This window comes from Schistocerca americana, chromosome 2 (genome assembly GCF_021461395.2).
Source record: "Schistocerca americana isolate TAMUIC-IGC-003095 chromosome 2, iqSchAmer2.1, whole genome shotgun sequence".
In the NCBI taxonomy this organism is placed as follows: Eukaryota; Metazoa; Arthropoda; class Insecta; order Orthoptera; family Acrididae; genus Schistocerca; species Schistocerca americana.
In genome coordinates this window covers 113,387,737-113,404,891 of record NC_060120.1, presented here as the reverse complement: position 1 = coordinate 113,404,891, position 17,155 = coordinate 113,387,737, and positions in this window count along the sequence as shown.

The window sequence follows — 17,155 nt, the reverse complement described above, 5'->3', positions numbered from 1 at the left end:
CAAGTTGCAAGTCTTATTTCAGTCAACACCACATTGGGTGACTCGCATGCCGGTGATGAAGATGAAGAATGATGACAACAAAACCCCCAGTCCATGTGCAGAGAAAATCGCCAACCTAGCCATGAATCAAACCGGGGCCCGCTGCATGGTAGACAGCTAAGCAGGTGGACTACTTGGAGAAAATTTGCACCCATTCATGGACTGCAAGTTCCCAAACAACGATGGAATTTTATGGATGACAATGTCCCATGTCATCAGGCCACAACTGTCATAATTGGTTTGAAGTACATTCTGAACAATTTGACTAATTTCACTGCTCATGGTATACAGCACCCTATCCACCAATTTCTTAATATCATATTTAGTTTTCAAAGATAATTTTGAGTCATAGCACCATCCTTCAGCTGAGAGACTGAGATTAACTTTTATTTTCAAGTCTCACTACTTGATGGAATGAAGCACTTTTGAGTAATAGAATCAGTTATGAAAGACAAGTAATGAATTACTTGAGTAAGTACTACCTTCTAAGAGAATCTCGGTGTGCGTGCTGAAGTGACAGATGTTCAGAATCAGCCATAGCAGAATTCACAAGGATGTGTGTCTCAGACCTGTATAACAATAGTTATAGAAAGGATAGATTGCTACTCACCATATATGGTAAATGAAACACTGACTTGCAGAAAGGCACAATGAAAAAGGCTGCTGAAATACTAAACTTTTGAATAAAGTCCTTCTTCTGCAGTAAAAATCACATACACATTCACAGAAAAACAACTCACATGCACCACCCATGATTCTCCATTGTGGTTGGTTACTGTGCCTCCACAAAGAGAATCTCTGCTCTAATGGACCAACACTTAAATCCTATTACACATAACTTTCCCTCAAATATAAAAGACACTAATGATTTTCTCCACTGAATATCCACAGTACCTGTTTCTTTAACACCCAGCGTCCTGCTCATTATCATTGATGCCACGTCCCTCTACACTAACATCCCCAATGCCCATGGCTTTGCCACTATTGAACACTATCTTTTCCAACATCCAACTGACTCTAAACCTACTTCCTCCTTCCTGGTCTCCCTGACTGCTTCTCAGCCCATGCTATATGGATTCTTTCTACCAACACCGGCTTTCCTGAACTGTGCAGGTGGGAAATCTCCCTGCAACATATCTTTAATTCCTGTAATCTTTCACTCCCACCCCCACCCCCCATCCTATACCTCCACTAGCCCCTATCTCCCACCTACCTGTCCCCTCCCCTACTCCCACTCCACCACAGCGTCCCACCACTGCACCTAACAGCGCTACCCCCTTCCCATCGAGTTACTGCACACTGCGCTATACAGCACTAGCATCCACCTCCCCACCTCATGTCACCTCTTTACCCCCACCTCCCACCTCAGCAGATTGCTGCTCCATCAGACACAGTCACCATTGGGCTCTAGCATCCTGAGACAGTGGCCATTTGTGTATGAGCTGTGCATGTGTGACTGTGCGAGTGTTTTCTACCACAGGAGAAAGACTTTGTCCAAAATCTCAGTATTTCAGCAGTCTTTTCATTGTACCTGTAAATGACTCATCCGGGACTTTTCATTATTTGATTTTACCCATCAGGTCTGCATAAGCCTTCTGATACTGCTGAATATAAGATTCTATTGAATAAGCTTGAATCATTAGGAATAAGAGGTGGAGCTAATAAGTGGTTCCACTCATACCTAGAAGATAGAATCCAAAGGGTAGAGGTAACACAAACTCATATGCAGTATGGCTTAACTTTTAGCAAGGCACTTACCATAAACAAATTATATGGTCCTTGTGGTGGCATATTGGGACCAATATGGTTCTTGATATACATCAACAACATTCTCATTAGCATTAGCCATGGGGAAAAGTCCTCTTTGACGATGACAGCAACATTATACTAACTAAGAAAACAAGTGAACTCTTTGCAGGGAAAGCAAATGAAACCTTCAGTGATATTTACAAATAGTTAGTAAGCAATGAAGTTACTCACCACATAGAGGAGGCTGTAATGGGACAGCCTCCATTAGCATTACCTTTTTTTAATAGATATATTCAATACCAGGTACACTTTCGATTCTTGTATAGGCGAACATTTTCTCAGCTGTTTAACTAAATGAATTTCATATGATGTTTTTGTACAATGCATTATATTTCAGGCTAAAATGTATAAAAAGAAATTAATTTGTTACAATCGATATGTACCAACTCTTAGAAATATTTGGAATTATGAAATATCTGGCAGACTTGAAATTCCTATTATTATTTTTGCAATATGATGCTAATTATTAAATTTATTTCTAGACTCATTTATAAAATAATGATATAACTTGTTGAAGATCCTTCTTTTGTCAAGAAAGGTTATAAACTCTTTCGTTTTATAAACTCTTTGGAATATTGTTAGTACCACAGTACATTCTTCTGATGTAAATGGATGTGTTTTTATATCTGGCAATAACAATGTAATTTGTGGTGTTATAGATGTGCAAATTGTAAAGATGATGTGATATTGAAAGAATCTGACAAAATAATAAAATTCAAGAGTAAGACAGGCAAACCTTCAAACATTATTATGTCAACTGGAACCCACAAAGTTAAAGAAATTTCAATCTCAAGAATCTATCCCTAGACATACTGCAGCCAACAACGAGAAAATGAAGATAAGTAAAAAAGGTTTTTTGTATATCTTACACCTCTCAAAGCTTTTGAAACTAATGAAGTGACTATAAATTTACTGGTGATGTGTGGGAGGGTAAGATTGCAACTGGGGGCTCATCTGAAATCAGTTGACAGATAACAAAGTTTTGTTTGTTGCAGAAGAAGAAAGGACAGTGATTTTTGTCATTTGCAGTTTGTATGTATACAAACAGATTTCCAATCAGTCAAAGACCGAGAGCTACCCAACAAAGTTGTATCAACAGTGACAAGATAATATTAACAATGACAGATCGGATCAATTGAAAGAGGACTTTAGAACCATGACAAGGACATTAATAAGAAAAAAGATAAGTACAAACTATTTGTGAAATTATTATTATTTTTTTATTTCTAGGAAAATGAATGGAGACAAGGGTAGTGGTGCTGAAGTGAAAGCCATAGGACCCAGGCAGGACATGTTTGAACCAAGTGAAAGTGTAGTTAGCAAAGTAACAGTTAAAACTTATATTTTACAGTTGATTATGGCAAAATTAAATGAAATGAAGACAGATAACAATACAAAATTTAGTGCAGTTAATGATCAGTTAACTGAAGTAAAAACAGATAACAATAGCAAATTTAGTGCAGTTAATGATGAGTTAAGAGAAATGAACTGAAATGGGGGTATGGCATCGTTGGCTGGGAGGCCCCTATTCGAAGAAGTTCGGCTACCAAGTGCAAGTCTCACTTTATTCGATGCCACATTGGGCAACTTGCATGCTGGTGATGAGGATGAAATGCTGATGAAGCCAACACAACACCCAGTCCATAAGCGGAGAAAATCCCAAACCCGACCGGGAATCAAACTCAGGCCCACTTGCATGGGAGACGAGCACGCTACCACCCAGCTAAGTAGGTGGACAGTTAACTGAAATAAAAACAAATAACAATAGCAAATTTAGTGCAGTTAATGATCAGTTAACAGAAAAATTTACGTCACTACAAGGACAATTAAATGACCTGGAAACTGAAGACAATAGTATTATGGACAGGGTACAATACTAAATAGATCAGCTTAGTAATCAGATTTCGGGGCTAAAAAATGGGTTGTCAAATGGATTAAAAAGTGGAATGGAAAATTTGATGTCTTAGAAAGTAAATTTATTGTTTTGGAAAATGAGCTAGTAAGTGAATCTGCACAACAGACAAGGAATGTTAATGGTGTCAGAGTTCAACAGAAGGCCATAGAGGAAAAAAATGGAACAGAACTTTAATAGTTTAGATCAAAAAATTTTAAATGTTGAAAACAGTTTGCTAACTAATGTAAATTTTTTTTCAATCTTTACTTGCATGAGTAACCAAAGTAATGCTGTGATACCAGCAAAGTTGATAAAACCCTGCAAAGACAGTGTACATGTAGCATTTGATGAAATTGAACATGATCTTTTGCATGAAGTGTCTAATAGCAGAGATGATGATTCAGATTTTGGATGTCCTTACATTAAGATTAAGATTGATCAGTGGGAAGGGAACTGTTTGACTGATACAGGTAGCCCGATTTAGAGGCAAGATCAAGTATAGTAGGTACTTTCAACATCTAGTACAGAAGACAAAACCTTTGAGCATGGATGCTTAGAGATCCCTAGTCTGGAAGAAAATATAATTCTCAGCATGGATTGAGTAGTGAAAGTTGGGACTTGTTTTGGATGGAATGCTAAAGAATTGTTTATTTTGGAACCTAAAAGTAATACTTATGTCAAAACTAATTTCTATATTTTAAGCTGTGTGAAATGTAACTATTTGCAAAACATTGTGAACCAAGATGAGTTCCAGGTGTTTAGTGATGATATAGATTGTGTTTAGTGAAAAACCAGGGAAAGTGAAAGGCTACCAGTGCATACTTTACCTTAGAGATTATCAACCTTTCTTTCTCAAACTGTATAATATACCATTTTCAAAAAGGAAAGATATAGAGAAAGAAATTCAGGAAATGGCAATATGGGGTGTAATTGAGAGAAGTAGGAGTCCTTACAACAATCCCTTAGTTGTGGTAAGTAAGAGAAATGGTGGAGTGAGAAATGTTTTGGACTCTAGACATCTTAATAAATTTCTTATCATTGGGAATGACCACCCTGAGAACATGGACGAGCTGTTACACAAATACGATTAAGTAAAATACTTGAGTAGTTTGGACTTGACCTCTGGATTTCACCAGATCCCACTTGAAATTAATTCTAGAAAGTATTCTGCATTTTTGTATGGAGGTAAGTGTTTTCTGTACTGTGTGGTGCTATTTGAGCTAAATGTACCAGTAGCTGAATTCATAAGAGCTCTGGATTCTGTCTTGGGAAGTGAAATGAGTTCACAATTAATTGTGTTCGTTGATGACATTCTGGTCACTGAAAAAACTTGGGAACAACATTTAGATCTGTTAAGAGATGTGTTTTCAAAATTAGAATCAGGAGGCAAGAGGTTTGAAAACAGGTATGTAAATTTGTTGTGGAATGAGTTAAATTTTTAGAACACGTAATATCTGAAACAGCAATTGCAATTGTTATAGAGAAACTTGATGCTATTACTAATTTTCCAACTCCTTGCAACAAAAAACTGCTTAAATCATTCTTTGGGTTAATGAGATTTTATAGAAAATTTTGTAGCAGCCAAGCTTTGAATGCTCCATGCATGTGTTACCGTTTGAAGAAGAATACCATTTGGGATTGGAATGAGATGAAATGACAGTTGTGTCAAAGTCAGATATTGTTCAGGCTGGATTTGTCTCTTCATTGTTGTATTATGACAGACAGCAGTGATGTTATTTTGGGAGCTCATTGATTTCAGGTGGTTGAAGTTAATTGTGTTATTGAGCACAGATCTCTTGCATTTGCTAGTAGAGTATTGCAGAAACATGAAAAGACAGGCACTGTAACTCAGAAAGAACTTTTGGCTGTACACTTGGCATTCAACAAATTCAAAAATTATTTACTAGGTCACAAAGTCATTATCTATATTGCTCACAAAGCATTGTGTTCTCTTCAGGTGTGTAAGCTGTACCATAATAGAATTACTCATTGGGCCTTGTTTTCACAGCCATTCAATTATGAAATCAGATTCATTAAGGGCACAGACAATATTGTTGCTGATGCTTTGTCTAGGCTACCTTTAGGGAGTGAATCATCCAACAGTTTTGGAGAAGGAGAGGAAGAGTTTAAGATTATCTACTTGAGAGGTGTGAAAGAGGAAAAAAAGACCTTGAAAATTTGCAGAAAATATCTGCAGGTATCAAAATCATGATCAGAATTGGAAATTGATTAAGAGCATGTTGGGTAAGAAAGGTGGTTATTCCTAAAACGGTTTTATCTCATAATGCTTCTCACTTTACATCACAAGCTTGGAAAGATTTTGTTGATCATGCAAAATTAAGGCATATTCTAACCTTGGTGTACCATCCTTCGATTAACCCTGCAGAAAGATATATGAGAGAGATTGGAAGAATGTTTAGAACTTGTAATAAGAATCACACCAGCTGGATAGATTATGTCAGTGATTTTGAGGATATTATGAACAATTTACAACATTCTTCAACATATTTTTTACCATTTGAAATCATGTTTAATCACAGACCAGCTAACTTTATTTCTGAGTATGTTGAGTGTCCTCTATGTAAAATTCTGCCACTGCAAGAGAGGGAAGAGTGTATCAGGGAGATGATGAAAAAGCAGGGAGATAGGAGAAAGCAGAGACATGATGGTTAAGGCAAATTTTCTAAATTTCAGTTAGAGATCTTGTGTTGGTGAAAGCCAAAGAGAAATCTAAAGTGTTGACATCTGAGATAAAGAAGTTTTTTGATATTTGTATTGGACAATTGATTTCTTGAAAATCCACATCCTAATGCATACAGGTTTGTGTATCCTAAATCTAAGTAGTTGTTAGGATTATGCAGTATCACTAAACTGAAAGCATACAGACATGATCCATAAGTATCTAATTTTTGTTTGTTCTTTTTCCAGTTCATGAATTTAGTATGTAAGATGATGTGATTTCTAGAGTTCTATCTTATCCATTGGTTGAGTTTAAATCTATTTGTAGATTCATAAAACTATATAATTGTGTTTTGTTTGTCTGGAATTTAGTATGTAAGATGATGTGATTTGTAAAGTTCTGTCTTATCTATTGACTAAGTTAAAATCTATGATACACTATACACTTTTGTTCTGTAATAAATATGTACTTTAGGGTTTGATATGTATATGCCATGAGACTGAGTAGATCCTTTTGCAATTTTGAAATGGGACAATGTCCATAATTTCTTTATTGGATGTAACTCTGTTCATTAATGTTTCATGTATGAACACTTTTTAATTGCATCTGACATAAATCCCATATAACTGACTTTGCAAAATGAATAGGGAGAACATATCTTGTGTGATGCGAAGAAGGTATTGAGTAGCATATTTAGCACACAAAACAGAGTTTCATGATTTGCTGTGAATGCTAGACAGGAAGTTACTTATCTGTTGAAGAGTGTGCTGAGAACTCTAGGGAGGAAACTGAAACATGTGGGTGGGTCCAGTCCCCATACTGCTGTATGGCTGTACCAAGCTAGACCAGTCGACCTACAAGAGATCATAGGTGCTGGGTAATGTACTCAAGCATCTGTTAGCTACATCTGTATTGTGCCTGATATTTGTGAATTACTAGCCAAGACTGCTAAAGACAGTGTTATTCTGCATAAATGCATGTTTTTTTCAAGTAGGGGGATTGACTTTCCAATACATTATGTGACTGTAAATCAGTATGTATTTCTTATCATTTGTAAATGAATCTTCTAGGTCTTTATGTTTGTAGGTTCGTTGTATGGACAACTGGCATATAGTGTGCACTACTATAGACAATATATTAAGATGTATACATATCTGCTTTCATACACTGATTTTGGTTCTCAAGCTATTGGAGTGTGTCATCATTTGTGTGTATGAGTGTGGTCAAGGAGAGCATACAACCAATGATTGAGGCTAGATACTTTTTACAATTACTCTTTGCATATGATTCAACGTATTGCTATGATTATGAACTTTATTCATTTTGTTGTGTTGAAACATTTGTGCTGGTTTTTACCCAGTGTGGATTAGATTCATGGGTCAGTCCCTACATTGTAAACTTAGGCCCCAGTATTTTGCCATTATTTTGCTCTTTCGTTAATCAACATATCCTTAAATACTCTGGTTTACATGGCTGGTTTATTTTGTACTATTTTCCTACTCATGATTGAGTATATTCTTGTGGTCCGTACCCACTGTTGTGAGTTTTTCGAGTCAACTCACTCGTTGTACATTTAGGCTCTGAAATCTTTCTCTTCTCTCTTGAAGATTTTGAAGATTTGAATGTATGGATGTAAGCTTACAATTTGTAATTCTAGTAATTTATCTTGTCTCTGTATTTAATTCTATAGTTTAGTGTTGTAATGTTGTAGTTTTGACCTTGTATTATTTGTCTTGTGACAGTATGTTCCATAGATCTGAAACTCTGAATACCATATCTTGATATATGTATAGATTATGTCTTATATAGTAGATATTTTTCTTATGTTTTTTGTAATATGTTATGTATCTGATACTTCTATACATCTGTATTCTATCTTTTGGAATCACTTTGTACAACATTTGGCAAACCTTATAGTCTATCACAAAACATTATAAACACCCTGTTTCCAAATTTTGTGAGGGGGATATTGTAATGGGACAGCCTCCTCTAGCATTACCTTTTTTTTATAGAAATAGTTGATACCAAGTATACTTTTGATTCTTGTTAGGTGAACATTATCTCAGCTGTTTAACTAAATGAATTTCATATGATTTTGTGTACAATGCATTATATTTCAGGCTGCAAAAGAAATTAATTTGTTACAATTGATATGTACCAACTCCTAGAAATATTTGGAATTATAAAATATTTGGCAGACTTGAAATTCCTATTATTATTTATACAATCTGATGCTAATTATTAAATTCATTTCTGGGCTCATTTATAAAATAATGATATAACTTGTTGAAGATTCTTCATTTGTCGAGAAAGTTTGTAAACTCTTTTGTTTTGTAAACTGTCTGGAATATTGTTAGTACCACAGAATGAGTAGAGTAGTAGTGCGCATGCCTCTGATGGAAACAATAATGTTTTTATATCTGGCACTAACAATGTAATTTGTGATATTATAGAAGTGGAAATTGTAAAGATGGTGTGATATTCAAAGAATGTGACAAAAAATAAAGTTCAAGAGTAAGACATTATTGTGTCAACTGGAACCAGCAAAGTTAAAGAATTTGAGCCTCAAGAATCTACCCCTAGATGTACTGCACCCAACAATGAGAAAATGAAGATAAGTAAAAAAGGTTTCTTTGTATATCATACACCTCTCAAAGTTTTTGAAACTAATGAAGAGACTAAAAATTTACTGGTGATGTGTGGAAGGGTAAGATTACAAGATATGTGTGGGAGGGTAAGATTACAAGGCATTGAGTTGCAGTCAGGCACAATGAAAAAAAATTCTAGAAATGTTCATTTTTCTGTCTACATCCTTGGAGCCTGGAGATGACAGTGGCCACATATATGAGAGTTGTGCTTGTGTGTGCATTTTTCATGTTGCTTGATATTCTATTCTGGACTTTCCATTGTTTGATTTACAATAAAGTTAAATTGAACTTAAAGAAACAAATGCCTTTAACTTCAGTTTGAAGAGGAAACATGACTGTTACAATGTAGATGGTACCCATACAGACTACATAACAAACAAAATTTCGATGAATGAGTATTGATTCTCTGTAGAAGTGATGTAAACATGCAAAGATACAAACAAAATGTCATCAGCATGTTACTTCCTCAGAGTACTGTGTAACAATCAGAGCCATTAGTTACATATTATTCATATGTGCACTTAATTCTGTGGGTCAGATGCACAAAATATGAACACAGTTTTCTACCAATGGCCATAAGAACAATAGCTAAAAGTAGTAACTGATCTCATTGAAAAGGTCTGTTCAAAACAATGGCAGTTTTAATCACACCAGTTATGGAGTGTTCAAGAAGTCTCTCTGCAGTGCCATATGACTGTTAGCTGTGCATGCCATATGCTGCAGTGAATAAACTGAAATGAAACTCAGTGAAATACAAGTTATTAATTTATTGAATATCGATTTTTACTTACAACTTTTCACATTAAATGTTGAAAGTGTCCCCCTGTTGTTGAATACACAATTCAATTAATCTAATCATGTTTCCAAACACAAGCTGTAACATTTCTTCTGTAACAGAAGCAGTGAAAGTGGATATTGCAGTTTTCGATTCATCAATGGATTTTGGATGGTTTTTATAGACAGTTGCTTTCGCTGCACTCCAGAAGAAAAAGTCAGGTGGCCAAAGTCCCTGTGAAATTATGCAATCACCAAAAACATTGGCAAGCAGTGACATTGAAAAGCAATCTGTATGTGCAGTTGCATCATCTTGTTGAAAATAACCATTCAGTATTTCAATTAACACAAGTTCTCCTATGAGTGGGTACAGAATATCACTGCAGTATGGTTGTGCATTTATTGTTTAATTGAAAAATGTGGGACCCACAATTCAACGTCTAGAAATTGCAATCCAAACTCCTATTTTCACAGACTGAAGTGGTTCCTCACCAATACACAATGATTTTGCAGTACTCCACATATGAGAATTTTGCGAGTTCATGTACCCGGATAAACGAAACCATTCCTCAACAGTGAAAAACGTTTCATTAAGAATATCCCTTCCATTTTGTTGAACAAAATTTTTGAACCATTGACAATAATGCAGTCTCTTGCCATCATCAGCATTTTTCAGTTCTTGCACGACTGTAACTTTGTATAGGAAAAGTTCTAATTTTTTCCTTACAGCAGTATGGGCCATTCCGACACAAACATCTATTTCCTGGGCGAGTTTTCTTACTGACTTGTTGAGAATCATGGACATTTTATCGGAAATATTAAGTAGTTTATCCTAAGACAAACTGAACTTCGAAATTTGTTAATCAAATCTAGCACAGCATCGTGATGTGGGAGTGTTGTCTCTGAGAAAACAGAATTAAATGTTTGATGAACTGAAACTGTGTATTTACCACCAGCTTTGAACACTCGTTCAACTAGAAACACACGTTCTTCAATGGTTAGCATTTTAACAGTGACAAAAACGAAAGAAATGAACAAAGGAACTCAACTAAACTTAAATGTTCACATCAACATGTAACGACACACACCAACGAGACTACTGGCGCTGTCTGAGATAAACGAAACAGTGGAATGTTGGGAGAGTCCACTTGAAGGGAAGTAACCCAGGCAGGCGAACAGTCATACGGCACGCACAGCTAACAATCATACGGCACTGAGGAGAGGCTTTTTGAACACCCCATATGTACATTTGCCAATCAGTTATGTACATGAAAAGCTTGAGTTTGACTACACAGACAGCTCTGTCCATGACCACAGATCAAGATTTAGACTGAATTTACATTTGCCAAGAAAGAATAATCATGAAACATAAAAAAGAATTTTCTGTCAAGTGCCAAAATTGTACAAGAAATTGCACTAAGAGATTACAGAGAGTTAAAAGACAAGCTTATTTTTAGAAACCTATTAAAAAGCGCTGACTAGCAATACATTCTATGCAGTAAAGGACCATTTAGATAACACAGAATAGGGGTTTGGCAAAAAATCTAACTGTAGTAAATAATAATAAAACATTTCTTTCACTTTAAATGGATAATATCAATTCAGAAGTTGTTGAGCACAAAATGAAAACCAAACAATGTTGTCATGGTTCTGATACCAGCTGATAGTGTGTGCAGTGTTATGTTATGAAACAATGTGTGTGTGTATTGCATGAATAGTGTGTGCAATGATTGGTGGTGAGAACTGAAGGGATAATGTGGCACTCACTTTTACATTATTAAATAATTTTTTTACAAGAATCTCAGTCAAGACAGTGCTGTACACTGGGGACAAACCAAATAAGATTGCGCTGATTTAAACAGATTGGCCTTTTATTCAGGAAAGTGGTGGCTGCAGTTGTCATCTGGCCGTCCTTATTTAGCTTTTCCATACTTTCCCTAAGCTACTTCAGCCAAAAACCTGAATGGTTTCTACTGCAAGGCCATGGCTCACTGTCTGTCCCATTCTTGTCAGACTACACATGTTACTATGTAAAATCATATATATATATATCAACTACAGCATTTTTTTTTTTTTTTTGTTATTAAACTTTTATCCTGTGAGATGTCCAGTATCTTTCTAAAAGTGGTCCATGGATGAATAAACCTACCATTGCCATCACTAATACTGTTACTGGTTTAACTTAATGCAGTACCTTCAAAAATTTTCTTCACTTTTACACAAAATGTCATATTACATCGTTCCACCATAAATTAGACATTGCAAAAACTGCCACAAACGCTGAAAATTTTTTCACTGAATGACAATAGTTCAGAAATGAAATGTGAAGTCAAAGTCTTAAACATATAGTTACCAAGTAGAATTAATAGAAGAGACAGAGAAGACCAGATGAACAGCAGCACATGTCATCTCAGGATTGTTTATTCAGCAGGAGAGTGTTATGGAGAAGCTCAAGAAACTCCAGAGCCAGAAGCTACAAAAGAGACATTGTACTTCACAGAGAAGTTTGCTGTTGAAATTTTGAGAGTTCACTTTCCAAGAAGAGATGAGACACATTGTTTTCTCCCACATACATCTCACAAAATTATCACAATGAGAAAATTAGAGAAATTATATGTCATACAGCGCTTTACTGACAATTATTTTTCCCATATGCTATTCGCGAATGAGCAAGAAATTGGAGAAAGATAATTGCACCAGAAATACCCTCTGCAACAGACCACAAAGTGGCTTACTATCATCACTAAAGGATAGGCTGGGAAACACTTTCTCTTCTCTTTTAATGAATATTTATCAGAAACAAAGTTCTGCTCAAATTTTTATTCCACCCAACTACATAGATCTAATCCAGTCATAACAAACAATACTAGACCACTCATGATTGACTACCTAATATATTACTGTCTTATGTTATTAGAAACAACACAATATTTTATTCATAGTACCTTGTAAGACAATGACTTAATCTCCGAAATTCCTTTTATTGAAGACCTGTACATGTTTGGGAGACCAATTATATTGTCATCTTTCCCAAGATTTGCCGTTTTTCAACTTTCTTAGTTAACACATAATTTATGGTATCTTTCTAGAAGTAAAAAAGGAGACAAAATAACAATGACTTCAGAGTTGTATGGATTTTTGACTACTTACACAGTTCTGTACACAGTAAACAAAGAAATCATTAAAAGTACTTCATCTATGGTAGCTACCATCCTTTGCTCACAAAAAGTCCTTACTTATAGCCATAGCACCTGATAATATTGCATATGCAGTGACAAGCACCTTGCTCAAACATGTTGAGATCTTTCAAAGATCTTTGGTTATACAAAAGCTCCTATTAACCTGATTCACAAACAAATTACAATGTCTCTTTCACTTGTACTGACACTTCCTATTTCAGCCAGTCACATTTTTGTTTGTTATTATGCATTAGCACCCAGATGTTGAACAACTTCAGTAAATCTGCCAGTCCTCTGATTATTATTCAACATTGCTAAAGGCCAAGTCTGTTGCATGTCTTTCAAAGTGGTATAATACTACTGATTCCACATACTACATGTTTCATACACCATTTAGCTTGGGACATAAATCATGGAATGAATTACATGTAAGATGTGTCCCATGCAATGACCCACAGCTTCCTGCACTAATGCTGTGACTGACACCTTTAACTCCTCACAGGTAGAAAAACCTTCGAGACCAGCTGCATCAACAAGAACTCTGATGCATTGTGCAACATTTTATGTGGGTAAAACATCCTTATTTTTCTGCTGCTTTCCAATCAACTTCTTCTTCCGAGTTTTATTAATTTTCTCATAATTCACTCCTCTTCCTATCCTTCCTTTAATTATACTATTACAAGCTCTGAAACCAGGTTCAAGGCAGTGTGCAGTGATTAGTAGTTGCTGCTTAATTCTGTGCATAGATATCACTAGATGACAGTGAAGTGTGGACGTGTGTTATCACCACTTATGGTCCTAGACATGCAGAGAATCAGTTTTACTGCCACACCCATGCACTATGTCCAAGGAAGAGGCTTGTTGATGGGAAATGATGAGAGTTCTTTTGTTAGTGGTATACATTTCTTTTGCCATACCTCACTAGATGTTACAACCAAACTCTTATCTTAAATTTCCATACTGGCACATTGCACTGGAGGTATGGCTCGATCACCGATCCCAGAGAGTGCGCACTCTGGTGATAAGCATGTTGCGTGACCAAATGAACCATGAGAAACAAAGATCACATCTCCAAACATTCAGTTTATGGCATGGCCCAAAGAGCATAGAATCTTTTGTGGGTGGGTGAAAGACACTGTGAGATGAACAGATGTGCAAAACTTCGCTTATGTGTTTGTGGGGAGTTGTGTTAACTCAACCCATGCATTCCGCAGTGAGTAAGATCGGAGGCGTGTGTCAGGTTGTGTTGTCCAGCTTGCACTGACTGCCTGCCTCATCTTGTGCAGGCCAGTGCACATTGCACTGTTGCCAAAATTTGGCATACTGTTAAATCTGTGCGTGCAGGCTGACAAATGATGGTACTGTTTGCTTGTATTGGCTGTGACCATATTTCCACCGTTCACAAGTTTCTGCAATACACCACCACATAGATCCCCCATTGGAGAGCAGAACTCCATAGCTGCAAGAAAGCACATTCATCAGTCTGTGGCACATGTGTGTTTAGAGTATGCATACTGCATGGTGATGTCAGTGTGAGCATGATGGCAGTGGGTCAGTTAGCGGTGAAAGGGCAACAACCCATGACATCAGCTTGTGGGGCTGGCGAGCATATGATGGGCATGTCCCCCTGCAGTCAGCTAGTGACAGCACTGGCAGCTGGTGCTGGCTATGAACTGTCCGCAGCAATGCACGACATAGGCATGTGGCTGTGAGTCACTTGGAAAGACGTCTTGAAGGCTGATGCACTGACAGTTTAACAATGACACAGAGTGTTCATCACTGCTACAGCTAATACACTACAACAGAATGAAGTTCACTATTTGAATTGTTCAGAATGACATCCAAAAGACAAATGCAAGGTTCATGAGTTGCACTGTCCCACAAGTTCACTGAGTACTCAGTCATGGAAGCAAGGCACACCGCTCAATCTAGCCTCAACACTCAAGACAGTGGAGATACGGAGATTGCATTTTAAGTTCAAACTTTGCCATGTATGGTGTCCCAGTGACTTGGATATAAGTCCCAGAGCTGCAACACACAAGCCCAGCAGCATGGAGGGCAATGTCCATAGCTCGACATGAACGCAAGTAACAAAACTGAGGCAGATGTCAATCTGGCCTCAACACCCAGTGTGGTGGAAGCACAGGAATGCGAGTGCAAGTCCAGGATCTCTGACGAACAAGCAACCGTTGATATGGGAGGTAGTGTCCAGAGCTCGGCTGGAAATACTGGATGCAGATGGGAACAGTTGAAGACAAGGTCTCTACAGCAGACGGTGGCTGGGGGGTGCCAGATGCTAATGATATATGATGGCTGGGGCACATGCTTGCTGCATTGAGCAGCTGGCGTTTTGATGATGCTGCATGGGTGTTTGAAGCAGATGTGGTGGCTGGCATGCATGATGTTGTCCACTGGGGGTGACCTGTGCAACTGTGGAGGGCGCAGTCCAGGAGGCAGAGCTGGCTGCCTGGGTGAGGTGGTGGGAGGTGCTCTTGATGGCGTGATGACAGCTGGCTGCAGCTATGTGTCGCTGGCAGCTATGGCTGAGGGCACTGTCTGATCCCTGGCTGAGGGAGTGTTGTACATTGTCAGATCTTCCATTGGGTTGAAGAAGTGGGTGGCTGCTGGAGCAGTCAAGACATAATCTAGCTTGACACAGTCAACTGAAACTCTAGATGGCTTCCTGTTGCACTCAATGTCCACTGTTTTTCCTCTGTGAGCAATCATATAGTGCAGTCCAGAGTAGGTCAGGTGAAGTGGCGACTGTACTGCAGTGGTACACAACATGAAGTGCATGCAGCACTACAGGTTGGAGTGCATGAATACTTTCACAGTGCTGTGCCACATTGATGCATGTGCTCTAATGTTGATCATATGGCTCTAAAATACTTAAAAAAAATGTAAAACTCACTATTTTTCGGCCTGGGCTTCGGAAGGAGAGCCGTGAATGGGTGTGCACATGAACAGTTTGCCAGCATGCCAAGGTTGAGAGGCACACTCACACACTCATAGGTGCCTTTCGCAGTGCGACACATAGATTTACACATGTCCACATGGACCTCGTCAGCCTGCTCCCTCTCTCCCAAGGCAAGTGGTGCCTACTAACTATAGCAAACCACATCACTCACTGGCCAGAGGCAACACTCATCATGGACATCACTGCCAAGACCATTGCCACCACCTTTGTTGACATGCTTTGGATGCCTCAGTCACTGACAACAGACTGTGGCCGCCAACATGCATGCTCAGATGTTCTGGCAGGGTGAGGGCCATGGTGTCATGTGGGAGTGGTATTTCCTCTACAAAATCACCTGCAATTGCAGGAGTTTGCTTGTAAATGAGGTTAGCAGGTGATGCATTGATCTCCTCCTTCAGTGTTACTCACAGGCCCAGCAGCACAAGTGGAAGTGCCTTCATCCAAGCAGTGGCGTTGTACATGAGGGTGGCTTTCAGAGTCCCACGGAACTGTTTGACCATGGCATTCGACACAGAATGGTAGCTTTTGGTTCTGTGTAATCAGACACCACCCAATCTTGCAACGTACATGAACAACACGCAGTCAGTTGGCGGCCACAGTCTGTTGTCAGTGACTGAGGCATCCAAAGCATGTCAACAAAGGTGGTGGCAATGGTCTTGGCAGTGATGTCCATGATGAGTGTTGCCTCTGGCCAGTGAGTGATGTGGTTTGCTATAGTTAGTAGGCACCACTTGCCTTGGGAGAGAGGGAGCAGGCTGACGAGGTCCGTGTGGACATGTGTATATCTATGTGTCGCACTGCGAAAGGCACCTATGAGTGTGTGGGTGTGCCTCTCAACTTTGGCATGCTGGCAAGCTGTTCATGTGCACACCCATTCACGGCTCTCCTTCCGAAGCCCAGGCCGAAAAATAGTGAGTTTTAAGATTTTTTTAAGTATTTTAGAGCCATATGATCAACATTAGAACCTCGAAAACTCGTCTCTCGATAGCTTGACATCCCGGGAACGCGACAAGCCTGGCACATTTTTTGGCTTTGAAAAAAGAAACAAAACATAGACACACACAGTATTTTTGTAAAAAGCTAATATAATTTACAGTAATAATCATGCTTATAGACTATTACAGAGCAGCGAATATATAGCTCCGAAAAGACTGA